General features: G+C 48.3%; 1 protein-coding gene across 1 annotated transcript in view; it reads left to right on the top strand.

The window, feature by feature from the left end:
- Positions 1-6,779, top strand: part of LOC140472562 (uncharacterized) — a 134,036-nt gene extending 127,257 nt beyond the window's left edge. Inside the window, exons 5-6 of the transcript XR_011957725.1 lie at positions 902-1,029; positions 6,367-6,779. The gene's annotated coding sequence lies outside the window, so the exon portion shown is untranslated. The remainder of the gene's footprint in view (positions 1-901; positions 1,030-6,366) is intronic.
- Positions 6,780-27,457: the final 20,678 nt, after the last annotated feature.

The following is a 27,457-nucleotide window of genomic DNA, read 5'->3' as shown; positions in this document are numbered from 1 at the left end:
TTCCCCACGATGTCCTGTCACAAACCGATTCATCAATGTACAGTTTTAGTTAAACTCTGTCCCTTCCTGTTCCTTTCTGCTTGTCTTCAGCCACATTCCCATGCTGTTCCGAGGCTTCACATTTTCTCTTTGGATTTGGAAAGCTCCTTTCATCTGAACTATGTCCCTGCATCCTCTCTGTCAGTTTAAAGTCCTGTCCATAAACCTACCGACATGATCGGACAGGACACTGCTCCCAGCAGTGTTGATTTTAAATCACTCATGGGATGTTGCTGTCTCTGGCTGGCCAGCATCGCATGCCCACCCTGACCAGCCTTAGAGCTGAGTGACTTGTCAGATCATTACAGTGGGCATTTGAGCGTCAATCCCATTGCCCTGGGTCTGGATTCATATGTAGGCCAGACTGGCAGCCTAGAACAGATTTGCTTACTGAAAGGGTATTATTAAGTGGTTAGATGGGTATCCCTGCCTCTGGCATTAAATTAGGAAAGGATATCTGGTCAGCGTTAAATTCTGGATGAACAGTCTAGTGAGAGTAACACGAAGCCATTGCCTGGTCCACTGAGAGCTCCCTCATCCCTGAGTACTGATCCCAGTGCACCTTCTTCCTGACCGTGATTTGATCCTGATACCTTCCTGCACTCTGATGATATCACACATTCTCTCTCCATGTGGTATCCCTCACTGTGAGGGTCTAATTGATGCCAGTGACTGCACCTTTTGCAGTTACTCCAGATCCTGAGCCAACAGAATTCTCCACTCCAGGGAGATGAGGCAACACAGACCAGGGATGGAGACTGGGATTTTCCTGATCTCTGAGGAACTTAGTGCCATTCTCCCTGTGTAACCCTCACTGCATCAGTCTCATTTCCCATTCTGTCTGTTTCTCTATCTCCTGTAGATATTCAGGATGCTCCTGACTCAACAGAATTCCCAATTCCTGTCTCGTCCATCACCACACTGAAGACAGTTGGTCAGCCAGAGAGATGGAGAGTGAGATCTGGAGCCTTCAGTAAATCCTGCAGCGAGGTAAGATCACTCACAGTGAACAGAGCAGAGTGGATTTAAGGGATCGAACTTTGGTCCAGAAGACATGGCACAGATACAGTGTTGAAGGGTAAACATAGAGTATGATGGTCCCAGGCTTGTTAATTTTCATCTCTGCTGTACTGAGCCTTTCTATGTCAATATAGTAAGTTGACAGTTATCAATGCAGGCCTGTGCTGTCTTAGTGAGGATCAGTTCAACAGAGGGGAAAGCAGGCCTCCCTCAAGGAGATGGTATTGAAACCTGGGATCTTTCTGTTCTATATTCCCTCCTCACGCTGTCTCTTGTCATGTGATAGAGTCATACAGCAAGGAAACATGCCTTTCGGTCTAACTTGTTTGTGCCAATCTCTTGAATGCTTGTAATTCCCAGAAACTTTCCTATTTCTGTAACCTCCACCCCTCCCAAATTCCCGCTGTATATTTGAAACCTACTCCGATGCTGACGACTCTCCCTGTATGTAAATTGCTCCAATGTCGATAACATACCCAATCTCAATAATATCATCCTGCATTCAGTGCAATAATTCCTCTTTCTGTAGTTTTGCACAATACTTACAGTGCCCCTCTCTCTGTAAAATCCTCCAGCCTGGAGCAAAATACCCACCTGTGTACTTTCCACAAGCCCCAAGAAAACATGATATCACTGTAACCTTCTGCAGGTCCAATCACACTCCTGCCTCCTGGCCTATAGCACCACACGACCACAGTAACCTTCTCCCAACCCTACCGACCTCCTTACCGATATGAACACCTCCAGACCCTCTTCAAGCCACAGCAGCACTCCACATCTCTGTTTGCTCGTCCACTTCCTACAGTCCTCCCAGCACCTCAAACACTCTCTGTTTGTGTAATTCTGCAATTTGGGGCAGCACGGTGGCTCAGTGGTGAGCGATGGTGCCTCACACTGCCAGGGACCCAGGTTCGATTCCAGCGTTCGGTGAATGTCTGTTTGTGTGGAGTTTGCACCTTCTCCCTGTGTCTGCGTGGGTTTCCTCCAGATGTTCCAGTTTCCTCCCACAGTCCAAAGATGTGCAGTTCAGGTGAATTGGCCATGCTAAATTGTCCATAGTGTTAGGTGCATTGTCAGAGAGAAATGGGTCTGGGTGGATTACTCTTTGTCGAGTTGGTGTGGACTTGTTGGGCCGAAGTACCTGTTCTCATGCTGTAGGGAATCTAATCCAAACTCTGTCCCTAAATATATCCATCTATCCATAATCAGCCCCAACCCCTTCAAACCTCTGAATCTCTGTGAACTCCCACAACTCCAACATCCCTCCTTAACTGTGTAACCTTTTCCATTCCTGAAACACTCTGAAAATGTGGACATCCTACAAACCTCCCTATCTGCGTAATCCTCTCAGGACCCTGTAAAACCACCGATCTGTGGAACCAGCTCCAATGCTTGTGACTCTCCCGATCAGTTTCTACAAGACTTACTATCTCTGTAACATTCTCCCGTCACTATCACCAGCCCTGTCAATGTAAACTCCTCCGGTCTCCCCACCAATCTAATAATCTCCATAACCTTCTCCAGCTCTTACATCCCTATCTGTGTAAACGTTACACTCCCCTACAACCATCCCTAAAGCAGAAACCTCCTCCAGTGTCTGCAATACTCCCTATCTGTGTTTGTGTCCCCAGGATCTATTGCTGTTCCTGTCTCTGTAAGCTCTAACAGATTGTACAGCTTGCCGGACAATATTCTTTCCAGAACCTCAGCATCTGACATCATTAACTGACATAATTAAAGTCTTCATTAACTACAGCCTTCCATATCTCTGTTCGTTACTCAATTCTACACAACTCTCTTAATCTCTGTAAGTAGCACAATTCTATAAAATACCCCATGCCTGCATAAACTGACCCAATCCGACAGTGAGAAGCCTCACTGACCTTTTGATCACCTGTTGTCCCTTCAGATCTCCCTGTATCTTCCCTGACTTCATTGAATACAGCCCATCTCATGTTATAACTCCTCTAACTCATATGTTCCTCCCCATCTCTGTGATATTCTTCAGTTACTGCAATTCTCATTCTTTATCTCCAGAGCTTCCAATCCCCCGATCGATGTAAGGATATTGATCCCTTGCAGCATGTTTAACACCTGTAGCAGCCTCCAACTCCTCAACGCATCCTGTCGCAGTAACCTCCTCAAATACTACAGCTCACCGTCTTTGTAATATCTTCCAGTATCTGCAACCCTCTTGATTTTTGTAACCCACTCCAGAACAGCACTCCACATCTCTGTGTAACTGATGGGAATGCTGTAAACCTGCCTTCAGTCCTCAGTAACTCTCTGAACTTCTGCAGCCCTACAACTCTCAGTATCTCTGGCTCCTCCAATCCCTATATTTCTCCCTGGCTGTGTGAACTGATCCAGCCCCTTCACTCTCCCTATCTCACTCACTTCTGCAGCTCCATCTGTTGCCTCTGTCACTGTAATTCGAGCACCAAGAATCCTCCCAGTCTCTATAAACTCCTGCAGCTCCAACTATCACCCCTATCTGTGTACTCTCCAGTCCCTCCAATCCTCCCTTTCTCTATAAACTCCTGTAGCTCCAAATACCACCCCATCTGTCTACTCTCCAGTGCCTATAACACTCCCTTTCTCTAAAACCTTCTGTAGCTCCAACTACTACTGTGTAATCTCTAGTCCCTATATTCCTCCCGATCTCTGTAAATCCTTCAGAATTGATAATCCTGTAACTCCACTTGACATCTTTCAGCCCAACAACCACCTGATCTCTAACCACCAACAGTGATCTCAAACCACCAAACTCTGTAACATCCTCCAGTCTCTACAGCCCAGCTTTTCTGTTAACTTCTCTAGTAACTGTATTCCCCTTCATCTCCAGTTACAGATTCTTGCTCAGTGAAACAATGTCTCGGTACCGAATCTGTCAGAACACAAGAATCTTTGGTGTATCAATAAATTTGCCTCATTTTCTAAATGTTAACAATTGCAAGTTCAACCTTCTCCACCTCTTCTCATAAATATCCCTCCATTTTGAAGACCAGCCTGGTGAACCTTCTCTGGGCTGCCTCCAATGCAAGGGCATTTTCCCTCCAGATAGGGCAGCAAACCTGTTCACAGTATTCTCAGTGTGGGCTGACAGGAGTCCTCTATATTTAGTACAAGCCTTCCCTATTTTTATTCTCCATTCCCTTTGAAATCAATGCCAGCATTCCATTTACCTTCTCAATGTCCTGCTGACCCTGTATGCTACCTTTCTGAGATTTATACACCAGGATTCCCACGTTACACCATAGCGTAGCTTTCTGCAGTTGATCTGAAACCAAGAGCTGACAGCAATAATCACGAAAGTGCTGGAATGTATGTTAAACGATATGCCAGAAATACTAACTGCACACTTAGAAACTTACGGAATAAGCGCAGTCCATAAGACCATCATATATAGGGGTAGAATTAGACCATGCAATCCATCAGGTCTATTCCACTATTCTATTGTGTATGAATTGTTTCTCAACCCCATTCTCTCACTCCTTGTAACCCTTGATCTCCTTATTCACCCAGAACCTGCTTATCTCTAAGTAAGATACACTGAATCACTTCGCATCCACAGCCCCATGAGGCAGTGAGTTCCACAGATCCATCACGCTCTGGCTGAATAAATTCCTCCACATCTCTGTTGTAAAGGGTCATCCCTTCACTCTGAAGCTGTGCCCTTGGCGCCGAGTCTCTCCTGCTCGTAGAAACATCTTGCCCACACTATCCAGGCCCCTCAGTATTCTGTAAGTTTGAATGAGACTGCCGCCGCCTCTGAAACTTCATCAAGTGAAGACCCAGAGACTTCACCTGCTCCTCATATGACACGAATTTCATCCCTGAAATCTTTCTTGGAAACCCATTTGTCATACCCTTTCACATCCTTTGTTCAGACTCTGAATGAATAACGTGTTGAGTGTAGTCCCAACACTGACCCCTGCGGAGCTCCCCCATCACCCGATCCCATCGTGAAAAAGACCCCTTCCTTCACACTCTCTGCCTTATGCCAACCAGACAAATCCTCTCTCCATGTTCAACAAGTTGTTGTGAAACAGAAATTTCATTTCACACCCACTGCTGGATTTATTTTTCTGTCTGGCTGTAAACAGCAGAGTTTCCCCATTACCTTCCCATCTGTAATTCCCTGGAGAAGGTGGTGGGGAGTTGCCTTCCTGACCCATTGCAGCCCTTTGGGTGTAGGGACAGACTCAGTGCTGGGAGGATGGAGCGTGCCTTGGAGGGCACCTTGGAAATGTTGGTGTTCCTCTGCACCTGGAGTTCCTCTCCTTCCAGGGTATAATGGTTCCGGGTTTGTAAAGTGCTGTTGAAAGGGCCTTCCTGAGTGACCTCAGTGCTACTTGTAGATCTTTTATTCCTTCATTCATTGTTGAACATGAGCTTTGCTGGCTAGGCCAGCATTTATTATTGATTTGGAGTTGTCCCTGAGAAGGTGGTAGTGAGCTGTCTTCCTGAGCCCCTGCACCAGCCGTTGGAACTGCTGTTATCCATGTAACCTCCAGCAGGCTCTACAACACTCCTCATGTCTCTAATGCACACAGACAATGCAGCTCTCCCTTTTATATCTGACATCCTCCCCGACTTATAACTCTTATAGTTCCTCACACTATCGCACCTCTTCCATTCCCATCTGTGTTAGAGGTCACTAAAATTTCTTTATTCTTGTTTAAATTTCTGATCACCTAAAATCTCTCCCCTTTTATATTTGTAACCCCTTCAGTTTCTGTAACTCTCCATATAAGTGTAATCAATGACAGCACAAGTTCCCTTCCTTAAATCTCTATAATTACGATGGTTGCGTGTGGTAAATTGGAACTTTTCATCCTCCTTATCCATCTCGGGACTTCCAGCCCCCACAATCCCACTATTTGGAACGCTCCCATTCTCTGCACCTCCTCATGTCCTGAGGGTCCTTGAACACTACCAGTGCTCCAAAAATTTATATTCCCCTCATGTACTGCTAGTCTTCTAATTCGGTAATATCCAACAGTATCCAGTACCATACAACACTTGCTGGCTCTCAATTTGTATTTGTTGAAGTCTACACATCTCTGTGAGCAGCTCAGAAAAAACACTTTTGACTCTACATACCTCCGTCATGAACAAGCTACTATCTCTATTTCCTTTGCCTTCTTCAGTGTCTGCAACTCTCACTGTATCTTCCAATGACCTGCTTTCGACACTGCAGGTCTGCCTAGCTCCCCAGATAACCTGCTGCATCCCATATAGCTCGCTCAATCACTGTAACACCCTCTGCTCTGTCTAATCCTCCTCTTTCCCACTGTCTTCCAGGCACAACCGCGATTCTGTAAGGCAGCAGTGCGGAATGGGATGTTGTAAATCTTAGATGAGGCTGAGGCCTATCATTACCTGGGAGTCACAAAGGGAGAGAACCTGAGAGAGAGCAGCGCAAAGCGGGAGAATATTGATCAGTAGCGAGGATCGAGGTCGACTAGGACTTGGAGTTGGAGAAGCAGCAGAGCAGGAGGCTCGATATCAGCACCGAGTCACAGAAGGAGTGACCGTGTGACGGAGCAACTTGGAGCAGGAGCATGAGGCTCACTCACACCTGGGAGTTACAGAGGCAGCAAAGTGGGAGGATAGAAATCAGCACTGAAGATCATGGCCTTATCGTCCCTGGGAGTCACAGAGACGGTGACCCTGTGAGGGAGCAGAGTGGAGTGGGAGCTGGAGGATTACACGTACCTGGGAGTCAGAGAGACGGTGACCCTGTGAGGGAGCAGAGTGGAGTGGGAGCTGGAGGATTACACGTACCTGGGAGTTACAGAGACGGTGACCCTGTGAGGGAACAGAGTGGAGTGGGAGCTGGAGGATTACACGTACCTGGGAGTCACAGAGACGGTGACCCTGTGAGGGAACAGAGTGGAGTGGGAGCTGGAGGATTACACGTACCTGGGAGTCACAGAGACGGTGACCCTGTGAGGGAGCAGAGTGGAGTGGGAGCTGGAGGATTACACGGACCTGGGAGTCACAGAGACGGTGACCCAGTGAGGGAGCAGAGTGGAGTGGGAGCTGGAGGATTACACGTACCTGGGAGTCACAGAGACGGTGACCCAGTGAGGGAGCAGAGTGGAGTGGGAGCTGGAGGATTACACGTACCTGGCAGTCACAGAGACGGTGACCCTGTGAGGGAGCAGAGTGGAGTGGGAGCTGGAGGATTACACGTACCTGGGAGTGACAGAGACAGTGACCCTGTGAGGGAGCAGAGTGGAGTGGGAGCTGGAGGATTACACGTACCTGGGAGTCACAGAGACGGTGACCCTGTGAGGGAGCAGAGTGGAGTGGGAGCTGGAGGATTACACGTACCTGGCAGTCACAGAGACGGTGACCCTGTGCGGGAGCAGAGTGGAGTCGGAGCTGGAGGATTACACATACCTGGGAGTCACAGAGACGGTGACCCTGTGAGCGAACAGGGTAGAGTGGGAGCTGGAGGATTACACGTACCTGGGAGTCACAGAGACGGTGACCCTGTGAGGGAGCAGAGTGGAGTGAGAGCTGGAGGATTACACATCCCTGGGAGTGACAGAGACAGTGACCCTGTGAGGGAGCAGAGTGGAGTGGGAGCTGGAGGATTACACGTACCTGGGAGTCACAGAGACGGTGACCCAGTGAGGGAGCAGAGTGCAGTATGAGCTGGAGGATTACACGGACCTGGGAGTCACAGAGACAGTGACCCTGTGAGGGAGCAGAGTGGAGTGGGAGCTGGAGGATTACACATACCTGGGAGTCACAGAGACGGTGACCCAGTGAGGGAGCAGAGTGGAGTGGGAGCTGGAGGATTACACGGACCTGGGAGTCACAGAGACAGTGACCCTGTGAGGGAGCAGAGTGGAGTGGGAGCTGGAGGATTACACGTACCTGGGAGTCACAGAGACGGTGACCCAGTGAGGGAGCAGAGTGGAGTGGGAGCTGGAGGATTACACGTACCTGGCAGTCACAGAGACGGTGACCCTGTGCGGGAGCAGAGTGGAGTCGGAGCTGGAGGATTACACATACCTGGGAGTCACAGAGACGGTGACCCTGTGAGCGAACAGGGTAGAGTGGGAGCTGGAGGATTACACGTACCTGGGAGTCACAGAGACGGTGACCCTGTGAGGGAGCAGAGTGGAGTGAGAGCTGGAGGATTACACATCCCTGGGAGTGACAGAGACAGTGACCCTGTGAGGGAGCAGAGTGGAGTGGGAGCTGGAGGATTACACGTACCTGGGAGTCACAGAGACGGTGACCCAGTGAGGGAGCAGAGTGGAGTGGGAGCTGGAGGATTACACGGACCTGGGAGTCACAGAGACAGTGACCCTGTGAGGGAGCAGAGTGGAGTGGGAGCTGGAGGATTACACGTACCTGGGAGTTACAGAGACGGTGACCCTGTGAGGGAACAGAGTGGAGTGGGAGCTGGAGGATTACACGTACCTGGGAGTCACAGAGACAGTGACCCTGTGAGGGAGCAGAGTGGAGTGGGAGCTGGAGGATTACACGTACCTGGGAGTCACACAGATAACTTTCTGCTGCTGGGACGGGCCTGCACTGAGTGTGGAAGAAGTACAAGAGCCTTCACAGAAAAGGCTGTAAATTCATTGGCAGATAATACACCGTTATTAGGGACTGTCAGTAAATTGATAGAAGTTAGCAAATTTATTTTTTCAACTTCTGAAATAAGGGTTGAACTCAGGAAATAAGAGGGAGAAGTGAAATTCTGAGCCAATATATATATTACCCTCAGTAAGCCACAGTTGAATAAGGGAGTTAATCATGTTGTTTTTTCCCTGATGTTAATTTAATTGTAAGTAATTAATTAAGTTACTCTAGACAGGTTGCATTTTAAGACATGACAGGACATGTTTGTTCGATGGAAAATATGTTCTGTTATGTTGTGAAGTCATAGCCCCTGCTCGTGTCCTAGATGAACACTGGGTCTTGGAGCTCAGATAGTAACTGGAGACTCTATGGGACATTGTGATGCTGAGAGTTAGGTGAATAGCTCACACAGAGAGCAGATCACCCTGCAGACATGACAGCCAAGAAGAAGAAAGGGAATAAGGGACTAGACAATCGAAGAGAAACATTCAGGGAATGGATGGATATCCTGATATCTCCCTCCCAATTCAGTTTCCTGGTTTGGAAGCTGATGAAGGTGTGAGCTGTTCAGGGGAGGTCAGTCGGAGCCATGTCTGCGGCACCACAAGCAGGCTGACTGTGCAGGAGGGGAGGGAAAAGGAAGGAGGATCAATAGGCACAGGGGAGTCAGGAAATTGAAGAAGGTGTCAGTGTTTCTGTAATTCCAGGATAGTGGGGTTAAGAATATAACGGTGTCTGCAGGACATTCATCTGGGGGACAGTGAGCAGTCAAATGTCATGTCCCTTTTGGTAGGAATGACCTGGGTAGGAAGGGTGAAGCGGTCTGGGAATCAGAATTTAGGGAGCTAGGTGGATGGTTAGCAAGCGGGACCTGAAAATGTCGCAATCTCTTGGTTACTGCCAGTGCCGTGTCCAAGTGAGAACAGAACTTGGAGTTTTAGGTAGATGAGAGTGTGACTGGAACGATGGTGCAGCAGGAAGTGCTTCGGTTTCCTGGGACATTGGGACTGGTTCTGGGGAAGGCAGCAGCTGTACAAGCTGGATGGGCTAACGTGACAGAACGGGGACTGAGTTCCTTGTGCGGTGTTTGGGAGGGATTGAAAATAACTTGGCGGGTGCATTGGATCCAAAAAGGAATCGTAGAGGAGACTACCAGGATTCTCAAAATAATGGGAGATACAGTTGGTACTAATTTACAACAACAAATTTATCAGTGGAAGATGGAGTAAGAAAGAAAGCCTTAATCTGAGGTTCTCTGCATAGACATGAATACTCGGAGTGCGGGGAGTTCTAGATGCAGATTGGTGTGTGGAAATCTGATGGACTGATCACCAAGAGCTGGCTCAAGGAATGGCAGGACTGTGTGTGAAATATTGCTGAGTATCAGGGATTCTGAAATTATAGAAGGGAAGGGAAAGGATGAAGGTGGAAGTATTGGTTTTGATTAGCATTAGTTAAGGCACCCAAGAGAAAGAGCCTACTCACTCACTCGGGACACCTCGCTACCTTTCCTGTAGCTGTACCAGCTGTTACAAATAATTCCACCCCTCTTAGTACTGTTTGATAATTCTCACTGTTCGGAAGGAACCAACCCACACAAGAGCAGAAAGAGCCAGGAGGGATAGGGGGTTCCCCAACATTCAGCTCCTCACTCTATCACAGGGAAGGATCCTGACCCTAACAACCATGAGAGGCTGACTGACCGTGTCCAAGCTCGCTGACTGGGATCTGAGACTCCCCCTGACTCACTGTGCTGGGCACCGTGACTGAATGTGGACAATGATATCAGGCTTCCTGGTTTTGTGTCTGTGCTAAACACCATGACAATACAGCAGGTGGGTGAGCCTCGTAGCTCGAGCTGAGGGGAAACACTGCTGAGGGCAGTGTAAAGCAAGGCAATCATTCTGTGAGCATTCAAGTCAGTTCAAAGTGAGTGTGTACAATCATCGAATGAGCACCCCAGAGGGACAGGCCATGAGTTGGGTGTGTCCCTGAGCACAGTGTCCTTGAGGCAGCATTGAGTGCGTACAAACACGGAGTGAGTAGCCCAGAGGGACAGGCCATGAGCTGGGTGTGTCTCTGAGCACAGTGTCCTTGCGGCAGCATTGAGTGCGTACAAACACGGAGTGATCATCCCAGAGGGGCAGGCCATGAGCTGGGTGCGTGCCCCTGAGCATAATGTCCTTGCAGCAGAATTGTAATGAGAGTTGTGAGTGCACCCTGAGCTGCAGCACTGAAGTACAAATGTATACTGTCAGTGGGTCGGAGATGTGCTGGGATGGCATGGTGAGGATGGCATGTGACATGTGCCAGCATTGGTGGGTGTGGAGGACATGCAGCTTCTGTCTGTGCAGTGTCCCCCGAGACGTTGGTGTCCAAGATAGAAGGCTGTAGGAGCGAGGGGCAAGATGGAGTCACCAGTTACCAGCTCTGACTTTCACGTCCAATTCTCCATATTGAGTTTCCCTACTGTGGGAGGGAGGGAGGGTATGAAGCTGTAAGTTGTTGAGGAGAGATCCACTGAATGTGACTGTTGATCATCAGTAATCATTCAGTCAACATCTTCCCACTCCCGGGCTCAAATCTTGTTTTAGAGATCAGTCCAGTACAGGAACAGGCCCTTCATCCCAGTAAGCCCGCACTGACACATGATGCTTTTCTAAAGTTAAAAAGAAAGTCTTTGCTCCGACACCCTCTATCATTCTGTTTCCTACTTACTCATATTTGTGCCAAGATCCTTCTTCAACCTTGCTATATTAGCTTCTTATCCTCTATCAGTGCATTCCAGGCACTTGCACATTCTGTCTGTAACACAAAAATAAACCTTGCCGATCATGTCTCCCGAACTTTCTCCCTTTTACCAATTGACTGGGAAAAAGCCTCTAACTGTCCTTCTCTCTATGTCTCTGATAATTTTGTAAATATCTATCAGGTAGCCCCATAGCCAATGATGCCCAGGTGCACACAAATCACGTTTATTCAATTTCTCCTTCTGGCTAATACCCTCCAAACCAGACAACATCCTGGTAAACCTTTTCCATAGCCTCTCCAACACTTCCACATTGTTCTGCTGGTGTGGCAACCAGTACTGTACACAATATTCTAAATGTACCCGAACTAAGTTTCTCTACAGCTGCAATATGACCTGCTAATTTTCATACTGCATGCTCCGATGCCTGTCTGCAAGTTTCCCATCAGTCGTCTTGATCACCCTCTCCACCCGTGTTACCACTTTCAGGGAACTGTGGAGCTGTACACCAAGATCCCTTCGGATGTTGATGCAGCCAGTAGTTTTTCCATCCAGTTTATACTTCACTGCTGCATTAGACCTTCGAAAACACATCACGTCACAACTGTCCAAATAAAGTTACATCTGTGTTTTCACTGTCCAAGTCTGCAGCTGACCTATATCCTGCTGTATTCTCTGGCAATCATCCACACAATCTGCAACTCCGCCAATCTATTTACAGACCTCCAGTCACAAAAACACTGTTCCACCACTACTCTGCCTTCTATGACCAAGCAGTTCTCTCTCCATCTTACTAACTGACCTCTGATCCCACTTCACTTCACCTTCTGCATGAGTCTGCCATAAGGAACCATATCCAAGGCCTTGCTAAGGTCCAATCGGCCAACATCCAGCCCCACGCCCTCATCAATCAATTCTGTCACTTCCTCAAAATAATCAATCAAGTTTGTGAAACAGGATATTCCCCACACAACTGTGTTGCCTGTTGCTAGTAAGTCAATATTAGCGTACTGTTGGAGCTGCACTCATTCAGACAAGTGATTATTCCATCATATTCCTGACTTGAACCTTGGAGGTTAGATTAGATTCCCTACTGTGTGGATACAGGTCTTTCAGCCCAACCAGTTCACACCAACCCTCCGAAGAGTAACCCACCCAAACACATTCCCCTGCCCTATATTTACCCTGACTAATGCACCTAACACTATGGGCAATTTAACATGGCCAATTCACCTGAACTGCACATCTTTGAACTGTGAGAGGAAACCGGAGCACCCGGAGGAAACCTATGCAAGCACTGGAGGGAATGTGCAAACTCCACACAGACAGTCACCGAGGCCGGAATTGAACCTCGGATTTTGGTGCTGTGAGGCAGCAGAGCTAAGCACTGAGCTCTTGATAGTTCCTGTACAGTGGGAGGTATATTGGGCCATGATGGTTCCTGTACAGTGGGAGTTATGTCGGTCCGTGATGGTTACTGTACAGTGGGAGGTATGTCCGACCGTGATGGTTACTGTACAGTGGGAGTTATGTCGGTCCGTGATGGTTACTGTACAGTGGGAGGTATGTCGGGGTGTGATGGTTACTGTACAGTGGGAGGTATGTCGGGGTGTGATGGTTACTGTACAGTGGGAGGTATGTCGGGGTGTGATGGTTACTGTACAGTGGGAGGTATGTCGGGCTGTGATGGTTACTGTTCAGTGGGAGGTATGTCGGGGTGTGATGGTTACTGTACAGTGGGAGGTATGTCGGGGTGTGATGGTTACTGTACAGTGGGAGGTATGTCGGGGTGTGATGGTTACTGTACAGTGGGAGGTATGTCGGGCTGTGGTGGTTACTGTACAGTGGGAGGTATGTCGGGCTGTGATGGTTACTGTTCAGTGGGAGGTATGTCGGGCCGTGATGGTTACTGTACAGTGGGAGGTATGTTGGGGTGTGATGGTTACTGTACAGTGGGAGGTATGTCGGGGTGTAATGGTTACTGTGCAGTGGGAGGTATGTCGGGGTGTGATGGTTACTGTACAGTGGGAGGTATGTCGGTCCGTGATGGTTACTGTACAGTGGGAGGTATGTCGGGGTGTGATGGTTACTGTGCAGTGGGAGGTATGTCGGGGTGTGATGGTTACTGTACAGTGGGAGGTATGTCGGGGTGTAATGGTTACTGTGCAGTGGGAGGTATGTCGGGGTGTGATGGTTACTGTACAGTGGGAGGTATGTCGGTCCGTGATGGTTACTGTACAGTGGGAGGTATGTCGGGGTGTGATGGTTACTGTACAGTGGGAGGTATGTCGGTCCGTGATGGTTACTGTACAGTGGGAGGTATGTCGGGCCGTAATGGTTACTGTACAGTGGGGGGTATGTTGGGGCGTGATGGTTACTGTACAGTGGGAGGTATGTCGGGTGTGAGGTTGCAGACTGAGTTGTACAGAGTATGATTCTGCTGCTGCAGAAGGCCCATTGCACCTCATAGATGCATCATCATTTGTTGCTCAATCTGTTTAACGCCTGTCTCAGTAGGAGTTTGCACGTTCTCCCCGTGTCTGCGTGGGTTTCCTCCGGGTGCTCCGGTTTCCTCCCACAGTCCAAAGATGTGCAGGTCAGGTGAATTGGCCATCCTAAATTGCCTGTAGTGTAGGTAAGGGGTAGATGCAGGGGTATGGGTGGGTTGCGCTTCGGCGGGGCAGTGTGGACTTGTTGGGCCGAAGGGCCTGTTTCTACACTGTAAGTAATCTAATCTAAAAACCCATATCATGGTGAGGTGGGTCTGCAAAATGTAAAGGTAGCCCTTGCTCCCCATAAGGACTGTGCAGTGCCCATTCTTACCTGTATATGAAATGTAGAAGTGTATCTGCATCAGGCAGATCGGTGATGATTTGGTCAATGATATGTTTCCCTTTTACTGATTCCCCCATAACCTGTCGCAGAGCAGTCTAGCAGCTACAGGATCCAGCATCAATGCTGAGCACTGTATTGACTATATGCCAAGAACTTTCCCCTCAGCCTGGCTATGTCCTGTTAGTGGGACAGAACCTACCAGAGAGGATGGTGAAGTTGCCAGTGACATAGTCCTGTTCACAGAATCCTGCTTTACAGGCAATATCTGACTGTTTTTTGATTAGTTTGTGGGAAACATACAACAGGTCACTTTTTACATTTTGTGTAATGAAGTTTTAATATCACTTTGTTTCTTACATATTTTAAAATAACCCAAACATCAATATTTTTCAATTGAAAACAATTGAAGTGAACAATAATTGAAATACCAGAGCGCACACCTAACTATTACACAATTCAGTGATTGTAGTAAACAGCCAATTCATGTTTAGATCAGTGAACACACCATCTTGCAGGCAGCAAAGCTGTTGGAAATAACTTTGAGGACAAGCCTGAACTCAGACACAGTGTTACTGGGCCTCACCATGACCTCCAAAACACTGACCATCTCCAAAATCTGTCCAGAGAGCTTCCAAACTGGAACTGGGCAGTTACTCACGCAATAGACTGGTTAGAGACATACCTGACCAACGGGGAGAGGTGTGTGGGGCAGACTGGTCAATGGACTACTACATGGCTCAGTTCAACATTTTTAACAATGATCTGTAAACAACCATGTCTTGCAAGTATAACGCTTCTGGTATGGCACGTAAACTCTGTAATTCTGCACCTTAGACCTGATCCTGAATGAAGGTGTTATAAAGGTGATGGGCTCCTGCAGCACATGGCATCTTACATTGAATCCCTCATAAACCATATCCAGTGTATGTTAGTCCCACAATGTCAGTATCCAAACAGAATTGTACAGCTCCATTGATGGCCGGCATCATCCCAGACCAACGTTCTTGTGTGTGACTTGAGCTGGAAATCTCTGTGTAAATGTTTGCAGCATTGTTTTAACCATTAACAGCAAACTCTCTTTACTGAAGGTCTGACATCCTTTCATAATACCAACTTTATAATAACAACAATATGATGAAAACAGAGCCCAACTGACAGTAAGGAACATTGAAATGATGAGTCTCATTCCCGCATCCAAGACCAAATTATGATTAAGTACAAGGAATTTGAAAATATACATTTATTATCCCTTTTATTAACATTGTGAACTCATTGTCGACTCTCCTGCTCCTCAGCGGCTACATGATTGGCTGTGCTATTTTTTCAGAACCACCCTTTTTGACTCTGATCTCCAGCACCTGCAGTCCTCACTTTCTCCCTGCTAATATTCACGCATAATCATTCTCATGGCAACAATATCACTGTGTGTTTAAACATGTTACAGTCAGATCTGGGTACATTTTGAATTGCTTCTGTCTATCTCAGAGCTCAGTAATGTGAGATGTGAATGTCAGTGTCTGTGTGATGCTCGGTATGTAGGCCATGCCTCTGAGAGACTGACAGATTGTTTAAAACAGCACATCCCTTCAGCTGTTTAAAACAAACAGGTTACTGCCTAGACACTAACAGCCTGAGCTCTCAAAACCCAAAGTGTCCAACATTGGGCAGGTCTGGACAATATTTTCATTTCATTTATTCATGGAATATGATTGGGCCAGTATTTATTATCCATCCCTTGTTGCCCTTGAGAAGGTGAGGGTGTGTTGCCACATTGAACCACTGCAGTCGATGTGCTGTAATTAGACTTACAATACTTTGAGGATCTGACTAGAAACGTTGATGAGGGTCGAGCTGTGGATGTGGTGTATATGGACTTCAGCAAGGCATTTGATAAGGTTCCCCATGGTAGGCTCAATCAGAAGGTCAGGAGGAATGGGATACAAGGGAACTTAGCTGTCTGGATACAGAATTAGCTGGCCAACTGAAGACAGCGAGTGGTAGTAGAAGGAAAATATTCTGCCTGGAAGTGAATGGGTGTTCCACAGGGCTCTGTCCTTGGCCCTCTACTGTTTGTAATTTTTATTAAAGACTTGGGTGAGGGGATTGAAGAATGGGTCAGCAAGATTGCAGATGACACAAAGGTTATAGGTGTTGTTCACAGTATAGAGGGCTGTTGTAGGCTGCAGCAGGACATTAACAGGATGCAGAGATGGGCTGAGAGGTGGTATATGGACCTCAACCTGGATAAATGTGAGGTGATGCATTTTGGAAGTTTGAATTTGAAAGCTGAGTACAGGATTAAGGATAGGATTCTTGGCAGTGTGGAGGAACAGAGGGATCTTGCTCTGCAGGTACATAGATCCCTTAAAATGGCCACCCAAGTGGACAGGTTGTTCAGAAAGCACATGGTGTTTTGGCTTTCATTAACGGGGGATTGAGTTCAAGAGTCGTGAGATCTTGTTGCAGCTCTATAAAACTTTGGTTAGACCGCACTTGGAATATTGCTTCTAGTTCTGGTCGCCCTATTATAGGAAAGATGCGGATGTTTTGGAGAGGGTTCAGAGGAGGTTTACCAGGATGCTGCCTGGACTGGAGGGCTTATCTTATGAAGAGAGGTCGACTGAGCTCGGACTCCTTTCATTGGAGAAAAGGAGGAGAAGAGGGGACCTAATTGAGGTATACAAGATAATGAGAGGCATAGATAGAGTCGATAGCCAGAGACTATTTCAAAGGGCAGAAATGGCTAATACGAGGGGTCATAGTTTTCAGCTGGTTGGAGGAAAGTATAGAGGGGATGTCAGAGGCGGGTTCGTTACACAGAGATTTGTGAGAGCATGGAATGCGTTGCCAACAGTAGTTGTAGAAGCAAGGTCATTGGGTACATTTAAGAGACTGCTGGACATGCATATGGTCACAGAAATTTGAGGGTGCATACATGAGGATCAGTGGTCGGCACAACATCGTGGGCTGAAGGGCCTGTTCTGTGCTGTACTGTTCTATGTTCTAATACCATTAGGGGGGGGACCTATAAATAGTGATACTGAAGGAATGGCAATATACTTCCCAAACAGGATGGTGGTTGGCTTGGAATGGAAAACGAATATGCTGATAATCCCATGTGTCTGTTTCCCTTGTCCTTCTTGACGGTCATGGTTTCAGAGGTACGTTGTAAGGAGCCTTGATAAGTTTCTGCAGAGCACCGTGTAGATGGCAGGTATTGATGCTCCTGAGTGTCAGTGGTTGAGGGGTGAAGCTGCATTCACAGGGAAAATGGGGAGGGGGCGGGTATTTCACCGCACACACCTTCAATGTGTGTGTCTTATAGATGGTGTACAGGCTTTTGGAAATCATGAGGTATGTTATTTCTGCAGGATTCCTAGCCCCTGAGATATTCTTGGAGCCAATTAATTTATATGCGTCAAAGTGTGACACTGGAAAAGCACAACAGGTCAGGCAGCATCTGAGGTACAGGAGAGTCGACGTTTTAGCATAAGGCCTTTACAGGACTGGGTAATGAAAGTATACGGTCAGACCAGTTCTGGTTAACGGTAATCCGTGGGATATTAGTCGTTGGGAGTTCAGTGATGGTGGTGACATTGAACGTTAGAGGATATGATTCCATTTTCAATTATTAGAGGTAGTTGTTGTCTGTCATGTGTGCAATGGGAATGGGACTTGTCACTGTTAAACACAAACCTTCATATTTCCAGGGCCTTGTTGCATTTGGATAAGGATTGCTTCAGTATCAGAGTAAATCATTAATAGTGGTGAATATTGTCCAGTCATTGGCAAACAATCCCAGTTGTGACTTCACTTGAGTCGGGATGGTCATTTATGAAGCAGCTGATAATTATTGGGCCTAGGACAGAGAGCACTTTTACAGCTCACTGATGCTGTCCCTCTCTCTGAGCTCGGAAGCTGGCTTCGAGTTCAACTTGCTCCAAAGGTGTTTCGCAACATATCTGAACGGAATAATATTACAATAGCTACCACATGGAGCTGAGTGATGACTTGGTTAGTTGGACAGCTGGTTTGTAATGCAGATTAATACTAACAGTGTGGGTTCAATTCCTGCACTGACTGAGGTGTATGATAAGGGCTGTCCTACTCAAGGTCTCCCTCACTTGAGGCATGATGACTGTCCAGTTAATCTACCGCTAGTCGTCTCTGTCTAACGAGAGAGCAGCCTAATCATCCTGTCGGGGTATGGTGCCTTACCTTTCCATTTCTGATCTACAGGCTTACCCAGAAACCCCTCCCTTGGGGAACTGTGGCAGATCTGAGATGGTTGCTCTCCACCAACCCCAGCCACCTTCCTTTGTACCAGGTGTAACTTCTGCCAATGCAGACGATTCCTATTTGATCCAGGTTTGCCGTTAATCCTGGATACGACATTTGGTCAAATGCAGTTATGATCATGTTAAAAAAGTGAAGTCACTGTCACCTCACCTCTCGAATTCAGCTGTGTGTTTTCTTGTTGTAAATCGTTTAGCTGAAGACTGCCATCTGGAGGAGACTAAAGTTGATCCTCCCATCGATATTTCTGTCTAAACATTGTTGTGAAAGTTTCAGCCTTAGCTTTCCTGTTATTGTGCTGGGCTCTTCAATCTTTGAGGAAGGTGGTCTTTGTGGATCCTCCTCCTCCGGTGAGTTGTGTGATTGTCCACCACCACTCACCCAGACTGTATATGAGAGGATTGCAGAGATGAGTCCTGATTCATTGGATAGATCTGTGTATCATTTTCTATTTATACCATGTGGTGAGTAAGTGGCCCAATTTAGGAACTTCATCTCATTCTGAGGTGTATTTGGTGCTACTATAGGCAGACCCTCCATTATTCTCCATTTAATAAGGCTGTATCCCTGGCTTGATGGTCAGGATAAAGTGGAGCATACACCAGGCAGTGATAGTGAAACTTATGCTGGAGGACAATTCTGCTGCTGTTGGTAATGACCCGAACTGCCTCACATAGGCCAGTGCAAAGTTCCAAAATCTGTTGGAAATCTGCCCTGTTTAGCACAGTGATGGTGTCACATATACACAGGGGGTCTTCACGATGTAAAAGTGGAACTTTGTCTCCAGAAATACTGTGTGCGGTAATTCGCCGTTCCCAATACGGTCATCGAACAATGTGTCTGCAGCCGGTAGGTTGGTGAGGATGAAGTCAAGGATGTTTCTCCCTATCAGTCATTCCCCCCGACTCGGTGCAGACGCAGTGAAGCAGTTATGTCCTTTTGGACGCGACCATCTCTATCAGCAACGCAGCTGCTGAGCCCCTCTTGATGTTGGTTTTGAAATGGCCCACCCAGTAAACATTCTCCAGCTCTGTCACTCTCTCAGTGCTTCCACCAAGTGGTGTTCAATGTAGAGGGACACTGATCCACCAGCTGAGGAGGGGGGTCAGCAGGAGGTTTCCGTGTCAGTGTTTGATCTGTCACCGTGAGGCTGAGGGCGGGGAGTCATCAGGAGGTTTCCGTCAGTGTTTTATCTGACACCGTGAGGCTGAGGGAGGGGAGTCAGCAGGAGGTTTCTGTGTCAGTGTTTGATCTGACACCGTGAGCCTGAGGGAGGGGGGTCAGCAGGAGGTTTCTGTGTCAGTGGTTGATCTGACACCGTGAGGCTGAGGGAGGGGGGGGGGGGTCAGCAGGAGGTTTCTGTGTCAGTGTTTGATCTGACACCGTGAGGCTGAGGGAGGGGGGGGTCAGCAGGAGGTTTCTGTGTCAGTGTTTGATCTGACACCGTGAGGCTGAGGGAGGGGGGGGTCAGCAGGAGGTTTCTGTGTCAGTGTTTGATCTGACACCGTGAGGCTGAGGGAGGGGGGTCAGCAGGAGGTTTCTGTGTCAGTGTTTGATCGGACACCGTGAGGCTGAGGGAGGGGAGTCAGCAGGAGGTTTCTGTGTCAGTGTTTGATCTGACACCGTGAGGCTGAGGGGGGGGTCAGCAGGAGGTTTCTGTGTCAGTGTTTGATCTGACACCGTGAGGCTGAGGGAGGGGGGGGGGTCAGCAGGAGGTTTCTGTGTCAGTGTTTGATCTGACCCCGTGAGGCTGAGGGAGGGGGGGGGTCAGCAGGAGGTTTCTGTGTCAGTGTTTGATCTGACCCCGTGAGGCTGAGGGAGGGGGGGGGTCAGCAGGAGGTTTCTGTGTCAGTGTTTGATCAGACACTGTGAGGCTGAGGGAGGGGGGTCAGCAGGAGGTTTCTGTGTCAGTGTTTGATCTGACCGTGAGGCTGAGGGAGGGGGGGGGTCAGCAGGAGGTTTCTGTGTCAGTGTTTGATCTGACACCGTGAGGCTGAGGGAGGGGGGGGTCAGCAGGAGGTTTCTGTGTCAGTGTTTGATCTGACCCCGTGAGGCTGAGGGAGGGGGGTCAGCAGGAGGTTTCTGTGTCAGTGTTTGATCTGACACCGTGAGGGAGGGGAGTCAGCAGGAGGTTTCTGTGTCAGTGTTTGATCTGACACCGTGAGGCTGAGGGAGGGGGGTCAGCAGGAGGTTTCTGTGTCAGTGTTTGATCTGACCCCGTGAGGCTGAGGGAGGGGAGTCAGCAGGAGGTTTCTGTGTCAGTGTTTGATCTGACCGTGAGGCTGAGGGAGGGGGGGGGTCAGCAGGAGGTTTCTGTGTCAGTGTTTGATCTGACACCGTGAGGCTGAGGGAGGGGGGGGTCAGCAGGAGGTTTCTGTGTCAGTGTTTGATCTGACCCCGTGAGGCTGAGCGAGGGGGGTCAGCAGGAGGTTTCCGTGTCAGTGTTTGATCTGACACCGTGAGGCTGAGGGAGGGGGGGGTCAGCAGGAGGTTTCTGTGTCAGTGTTTGATCTGACCCCGTGAGGCTGAGGGAGGGGGTTCAGCAGGAGGTTTCTGTGTCAGTGTTTGATCTCACACCGTGAGGCTGAGGGAGGGGGGAGTCAGCAGGAGGTTTCTGTGTCAGTGTTTGATCTGACCCCGTGAGGCTGAGGGAGGGGGGTCAGCAGGAGGTTTCTGTGTCAGTGTTTGATCTGACACCGTGAGGCTGAGGGAGGGGGGGTCAGCAGGAGGTTTCTGTGTCAGTGTTTGATCTGACCCCGTGAGGCTGAGGGAGGGGGGTGGGGTCAGCAGGAGGTTTCTGTGTCAGTGTTTGATCTGACCGTGAGGCTGAGGGAGGGGGGGGGTCAGCAGGAGGTTTCTGTGTCAGTGTTTGATTGGACACCGTGAGGCTGAGGGAGGGGAGTCAGCAGGAGGTTTCTGTGTCAGTGTTTGATCTGACCCCGTGAGGCTGAGGGAGGGGGGTCAGCAGGAGGTTTCTGTGTCAGTGTTTGATCTGACCCCGTGAGGCTGAGGGAGGGGGGTGGGGTCAGCAGGAGGTTTCTGTGTCAGTGTTTGATCGGACACCGTGAGGCTGAGGGAGGGGGGTCAGCAGGAGGTTTCTGTGTCAGTGTTTGATCTGACACCGTGAGGCTGAGGGAGGGGGGTCAGCAGGAGGTTTCTGTGTCAGTGTTTGATCTGACACCGTGAGGCTGAGGGAGGGGAGTCAGCAGGAGGTTTCTGTGTCAGTGTTTGATCTGACACCGTGAGGCTGAGGGAGGGAGGGGGGTCAGCAGGAGGTTTCTGTGTCAGTGTTTGATCTGACACCGTGAGGGGGGGGGGGGGTCAGCAGGAGGTTTCTGTGTCAGTGTTTGATCTGACACCGTGAGGCTGAGGGAGGGGGGGGTCAGCAGGAGGTTTCTGTGTCAGTGTTTGATCTGACACCGTGAGGCTGAGGGAGGGGGGTCAGCAGGAGGTTTCTGTGTCAGTGTTTGATCTGACATCGTGAGGCTGAGGGGGGGGGGTCAGCAGGAGGTTTCTGTGTCAGTGTTTGATCTGACACCGCGAGACTGAGGGAGGGGGGTCAGCAGGAGGTTTCTGTGTCAGTGTTTGATCTGACACCGTGAGGCTGAGGGAGGGGGGGGGGGGTCAGAAGGAGGTTTCTGTGTCAGTGTTTGATCTGACACCGTGAGGCTGAGGGAGGGGGGTCAGCAGGAGGTTTCTGTGTCAGTGTTTGATCTGACACCGCGAGGCTGAGGGAGGGGGGTCAGCAGGAGGTTTCTGTGTCAGTGTTTGATCTGACACCGTGAGGCTGAGGGAGGGGAGTCAGCAGGAGGTTTCTGTGACAGTGTTTGATCTGACCCCGTGAGGCTGAGGGAGGGGGGTCAGCAGGAGGTTTCTGTGTCAGTGTTTGATCTGACACCGTGAGGCTGATGGAGGGGGGGGTCAGCAGGAGGTTTCTGTGTCAGTGTTTGATCTGACACCGTGAGGCTGAGGGAGGGGGGTCAGCAGGAGGTTTCTGTGTCAGTGTTTGATCTGACACCGTGAGGCTGAGGGAGGGGGGTCAGCAGGAGGTTTCTGTGTCAGTGTTTGATCTGACACCGTGAGGCTGAGGGAGGGGAGTCAGCAGGAGGTTTCTGTGTCAGTGTTTGATCTGACCCCGTGAGGCTGAGGGTGGGGGTTCAGCAGGAGGTTTCTGTGTCAGTGTTTGATCTGACACCGTGAGGCTGAGGGAGGGGGGTCAGCAGGAGGTTTCTGTGTCAGTGTTTGATCTGACCCCGTGAGGCTGAGGGAGGGGGGGGTCAGCAGGAGGTTTCTGTGTCAGTGTTTGATCTGACACCGTGAGGCTGAGGGAGGGGGGTCAGCAGGAGGTTTCTGTGTCAGTGTTTGATCTGACACCGTGAGGCTGAGGGAGGGGGGTCAGCAGGAGGTTTCTGTGTCAGTGTTTGATCTGACCCCGTGAGGCTGAGGGAGGGGGGATCAGCAGGAGGTTTCTGTGTCAGTGTTTGATCTGACCCCGTGAGGCTGAGGGAGGGGGGTCAGCAGGAGGTTTCTGTGTCAGTGTTTGATCTGACCCCGTGAGGCTGAGGGAGGGGGGTCAGCAGGAGGTTTCTGTGTCAGTGTTTGATCTGACACCGTGAGGCTGAGGGAGTGGGGGGGGGGGTCAGCAGGAGGTTTCTGTGTCAGTGTTTGATCTGACACCGTGAGGCTGAGGGAGGGGGGTCAGCAGGAGGTTTCTGTGTCAGTGTTTGATCTGACCCCGTGAGGCTGAGGGAGGGGGGGGTCAGCAGGAGGTTTCTGTGTCAGTGTTTGATCTGACCCCGTGAGGCTGAGGGAGGGGGGGGGGGGGTCAGCAGGAGGTTTCTGTGTCAGTGTTTGATCTGACCCCGTGAGGCTGAGGGAGGGGGGTCAGCAGGAGGTTTCTGTGTCAGTGTTTGATCTGACACCGTGAGGCTGAGGGAAGGGGGGTCAGCAGGAGGTTTCTGTGTCAGTGTTTGATCTGACACCGTGAGGCTGAGGGAGGGGGGGGTCAGCAGGAGGTTTCTGTGTCAGTGTTTGATCTGACACCGTGAGGCTGAGGGGGGGGTCAGCAGGAGGTTTCTGTGTCAGTGTTTGATCTGACACCGTGAGGCTGAGGGAGGGGGGTCAGCAGGAGGTTTCTGTGTCAGTGTTTGATCTGACACCGTGAGGTTGAGGGAGGGGAATCAGCAGGAGGCTACCATGTCAGTGTTTGATCTGACACCGTCTGGTATTGTTATGTCACATTGTTGTTTGAGCAGTCTATAGGACACCTCTCCCAAATCTAACCCTTTCCCCCAGACATTAGGAAGGAGGGGTTTTCAGGGTCTGCAGGGCTTTTTATTTGTGTCGCTGTCAACCGAAGGGCCTGTCCTGTGCTGTATGACACTGACTCTATTTCTCTCGTGATTGGACAATCCAAGGTCTCACTCCTTCTGTTCCTCCCAGTGTCTTCTCTATTCCAAAGATTTCAATAATATTTTCTCTATTAAGACATTGCTCAATTCCATTTTTAAACTATCTACTTGGATATCTGTATCTTTCCTTGTCATCTGCTCCAGCCGCTACATCCATCTGTGTCTCAGTATCCCTCCATACCTCCACAATTTTTGTCTCATACTCCAGTCCCATCTATGACTGCAAATTCTGCCAGCCTCTGCATTCTTCCCTATCTCTATACCTTCCAGCTGCTACACTTCTCCCTATATCCTGTTATTGAATTTAAAAATATCTCACTAACCTGTTCTAGCATGCACAGGCCACGCTATCTCTCGGCCATCTCCAGCCTCGCTTTCCTTTTCCTGTAACATCTCCAGCCTCGCTTTCCTTTTCCTGTAACATCTCTAGCCTTGCTTTCCTCTCTCCATAACATCTCCACCCTTGTTTTCCTATCTCGGTAACATCTCAGGCTTTGCTTCCCTATCTCTAACATCTTCAGCCTTGCATTCCTAGACACCTCAGTGAATTGGTTATACATCTGCTCCTGTATTTTCATCTTTCTGGGGCTATATAAAATATCCCCAGCAGTATGTTCTGTCAACATTTTGATCCTAACCTTGGCCGATTAACCCTCATTTGAAGACTCTTCCAAGATATTGTCCTTCCTTGCTGCTGTAACTGACTCCTTAATTAATAATACAACACCATCTCCTCTTCAACACCCTCTCCTCTCCTGCCCATATTTTACAGTATAACTGAACATTGAGTTCTTGACCCTGACCTCCCTCAAACACGTCTCTGTGATGGCAAAAATGTCACACCTCCAAATGTCAACTCATTCCTTTACCACATCAGTCTGTCTGGTAATACTGCCTTACCTTACCTGCAGTCTTTCGGGTTCGTCTTTCCTCCGCTGCTGCTCGCACTCACCTGTGGAAGTCTCAGAGAATGTGCGGAGCATATCTACCAGGATGCTGCCAGGACTGGAGGACATGTCTTAGGAAGAAAGGTTGAGAGAGCTAGGGCTTTTCTCACTGGAGCGAAGAAGGATGAGAGGTGACTTGACAGAGATGTACATAGAGTGGATAGCCAGAACCTTTTCCCAGGGTAGAATTGGCTATCAACAAGGGGCATAACTTTAAAGTGATTGGAGGAAGGTTTAGAGGAGATGCCAGAGGTAGGTTTTTTATTCCGAGAGTGGTGGGTGGGCGGAATGCACCGCCAGCGGTGGTAGTAGAGTCAGATACATTAGAGATAGTTAAGAAGACTCTTGGAGAGGAACATGGAAGTTAGTACATTGAAGGGCATGTAGGTTAGTCTGATCTAAGATTAGGATAAAAGGCCAGCAAAACATTGAGGGCTGAAGGGCTCTTACTGTGCTGGACTGTTCTGTGTCCCAAGTTTCACTCAGTTTGTGGATTCTCAGTAATTTTTGATTGAGTGAGTGAGGCGTGCGTGGGAGGGAGCTGTGTGAAGTCAGGAAGCTGGGGTAGAGCGTTAGACCAAGACTTCCAGTTTTGATGTGCATTGTTCCATTCACCTAAGTGCCAGCACAATATGTGTGGTTACCTAGACCAGACAAAATCCATCAAGTGCCATTATTAAAATTCTTCTTGGCTTGACGTTTGCTCCTGGTTTCTTCAGAAGCATTCTGTTGGGTGTCCTATCAATTAGTATCAGACCATCCACAAACATGTACAATTTTATTTTTATACTGGTGAATATGAAGGTACATTTATTGGATATAGTTTCAGAGGGTTCACTGTGAGACACAAGATGCTGCAATAGACTGTCAATTGTTTACACCCAGTGTCTGGTCCAGGGGGCAAATGTATGGACTCTGGGGGACATGCCAGATGTCATCACCATAAGTAGCTTGTGTGTTGTGATTCTGACACACCATGTCCATACATCTGCTCCATGGGCCAGGCTCTGACTGATGATGAATTTGTTTCAGCTGATTCCTGGTCAGTCATTGGTATCTAATTTAGACAGCATTGATACCTACACTGAGAGAAGTGATATCCTGTTGGTTTCTTTACTCCTGCTCAAGGCGGATCCTAAATGATTCTCTGTGAGAGAGTGTTTGAATGACTGCCCTGACCCAGGATGGAAACTCTCTGGGCAGATTCAGGAGCAGGCCGGTGTCTCACTCAGTGCCACAGGCAGCTGTGAGGTTCAGTAGCACTGTACCCGAATTCACCCTTTTGAAATCCACTTTTAATTTCGATCATGATGCAAAGTGATGGGTTGACTGACCTGATCAATGATCAAGAGTTTGCCATGTTTGTGAATTGGGCAATAATAAGATATGAGCTATAATTATTTAACTGAACAATAACTGCATCATCTCTGAAAACAATAAATTTAATTTTATTTGATGGAATTAAAATATAAACACCGAACAACGTTTTTTGATACAAAAGGAAAGAATTACATTTTGTTTTGTACTGAAGAAGAAAATGTTTTCTGACTATTTTGGTGATCACAATTACACATTGAATCTCAGTACTCAAATTCGTACATTGCCGCTCTATCATTTGCAAAATGATTGACCTCTGACTAATTGCATATTCAGAGTGAGCAAATGATTGAACAATCAAATAGAATTATAACTCTTACACATTTAAATATAACCAGTCGATTTGATTTCTCACCTGAAATGTGTGAGTTTCAGTTATTTGCCAATAATTCTATTAGTTTTAAAATAATGATGGAAAAGGATAGACTAGATCTAAAAGTTAAATTCTAAATTGGAGAAAGGCCAATTTTGACGGTATTAGGCAATATCTTTCAAAAACTGATGGTGGCAAATGTTCGCAGGTAAGTGGACGGCGAGAAAATGGGAAGCCTTCAGAAATTAGATAGCCAGAGTCCAGAGACAGTATAATCTTGTTAGGGTAAAAGGAAAGGCTGGTAGGTATAGAGAGTGATGAATGACTAAAGAAATTGAGGGTCTGGCTAAGAAAAAGAAGGAAGCATATGACAGGTACAGGCAGGATAGTTCGAGTGAATCCTTAGAAGAGTAGAAAGGCAGGAGGAGTATACCAAAGAGGGAAATCAGGAAGGCAAAAAGGGGACATGAGTTAGCTTTGACAAATAGAGTTAAGGAGAATCCAAAAGGATTTTACAAATACATTGAAAACAAAAGGGCAAATAGGGAGAGAATAGAGTCCTCAAAGATCAGCAAGGTGCCTTTGTGTGGAGCTGCAGGAGATGGGAGAGATACTAAACGAGTATTTTGTATTAGTGTTTACTCAGGAGAAGGACATGGGAGATGTAGATATACTGAGAAATAGATAGTGACGTCTTGAAAAATGTCCATATTACAGAGGAAGAAGTGCTGGATGTCTTGAAATGCATAAAGGAGGAAAAATCCCCAGAACCTGATAGATTCGGTGAAACTTGAAAGGGTTCAGAAAAGATTTACATGCATGTTGCCAAGGTTGGAGGGTTTGAGCGACAGCTGGAGGT

The sequence above is a fragment of the Chiloscyllium punctatum genome, unplaced genomic scaffold (assembly GCF_047496795.1).
Source record: "Chiloscyllium punctatum isolate Juve2018m unplaced genomic scaffold, sChiPun1.3 scaffold_368, whole genome shotgun sequence".
Lineage (NCBI taxonomy): Eukaryota > Metazoa > Chordata > Chondrichthyes > Orectolobiformes > Hemiscylliidae > Chiloscyllium > Chiloscyllium punctatum.
This window is presented reverse-complemented; position numbering and strand designations above follow the sequence as displayed.